Here is a 1502-nt window from a genome sequence, read left to right as displayed (position 1 = left end):
CGCCATATTTGGCGGGACGAGCGAGACAAAAACGAGGGGAGACCTGGAGGAGGACCCGAGGATGGAAATTTATTCGGGCGGCCAACAGCGGAAGCGACATCGTTAGCCATTCTTTTCTCTCTCTCCCTCTCTCTCTCTCTTTCTCTCTCCCCTTCACGATCCTTCCCGCAAATTTTCAATTTTACATTCGTACAGATTAGACCGTGGAGATAGGGGGCTTGGGCCGGATCGGGCCGGGCCGGGCCGAGCCGAGCCGAGCCGATCCGAGCCGATCCGAGCCGGCAATTACGTTAATCGGCGCTTGATTTACGATAACCGACCGAGAATAACGAGCATGCGCCGCTTCCTTCACGGCCACCTGCGTTTTTCCAAATAATTTTTAATGCCGTTTTTAATGTTAAACGAAGCCATCAGTGACTCGATCTTTTGAGAAGAACTCTCAGAATCGAGGTCAAACGATCGAGCCGAATGATTTCTCCAACGATTCGATTCGATCTTTATCGATTCGACTATCGTTCGAGATGCGTATTATTATTATTATTATTATTCTTCTTCTTCTTCTTTTTTTTTTTTTTTTATATACATGAATATGCAAAAAATTTAACGATAAAAGTCGCTTCGTGCGCTGTTATCTAAATGTATTCGAAATAGAACGCCTTCTCGCTTCAAACGCTTTTTAATGCGTAGTATAAAAGTATTATTCGCAAAGAAAAAAAAAAATTCAAGAAAATTGTTATTAGAAAATTATTACAAAGAATTCTACACTTTTAAACGTGTGGTATATCGTACTTCTTTAAAAATATTGCGCCTACTACTTCGAAACGTTTCGAGAAACTTCACAAGTTAACAATAAATCAAAGTATATTGTAAATTTAATATATTTCTCTTACAAACTTCGTACTTTCTAGCTTTATTTTAAAAAAAAATAGACTAAGAAAAAATTTCAACAGAACACATATAACGACACAACATATTCGATACAAAAGAAACCGCATTGATACGAATATATGCATTTCTTCGATTCCAGAAAAGGGGTGTTACGCAAGAGAAATACTTCCTGAAATCCTGTTCGAGGGGGCGGCCCATACGAGCGGCGGTGCCCCTTTTTCCCTCGCCACCGCAACGTTCCCGAAAGAAAAAACGCGCGAGCGCATCCATTTGCATGCGATCGAGGCCGTAGAATTCCTGGCGCGATTTTTCACCGCGATTCGCAACAGGCGTCGATCGTGCCTCGTGAACCTATTTTTCAACGTCACCTGCCCGAAGGTAAACAACACGGCGGGAACACGGGAGGAATCGGCCGGCCGGTCCCCCGCTTATCGGCCATTATCGAGCAAAAGCGTGTGCACGGAATTTAATCGATATTACAGCGCGAAATAATTTCGTATTCAGATATTTCGCTTCGATATCGTTCGCTATTTCCGATTCCACTGTTATCGAACCGTTTGGAAATTATTAAACATTTGCGCGCCAGTTCCTTTTTTTCTTTTTTTCCTTCTTTT

The 1502-nt window shown here is 42.4% G+C and overlaps 1 protein-coding gene across 1 annotated transcript in view; it reads right to left on the bottom strand.

The window, feature by feature from the left end:
• The window catches only part of LOC102672536 (homeobox protein homothorax), a gene marked incomplete at its 3' end in the record, with an annotated part of 66891 nt that overhangs the window by 20241 nt on the left and 45148 nt on the right, over window positions 1–1502 (bottom strand). The gene's annotated exons all lie outside the window — the stretch shown is intronic.

Source organism: Apis dorsata, unplaced genomic scaffold (genome assembly GCF_000469605.1).
Source record: "Apis dorsata unplaced genomic scaffold, Apis dorsata 1.3 scaffold_265, whole genome shotgun sequence".
Taxonomy (NCBI): Eukaryota; Metazoa; Arthropoda; class Insecta; order Hymenoptera; family Apidae; genus Apis; species Apis dorsata.
This window is presented reverse-complemented; position numbering and strand designations above follow the sequence as displayed.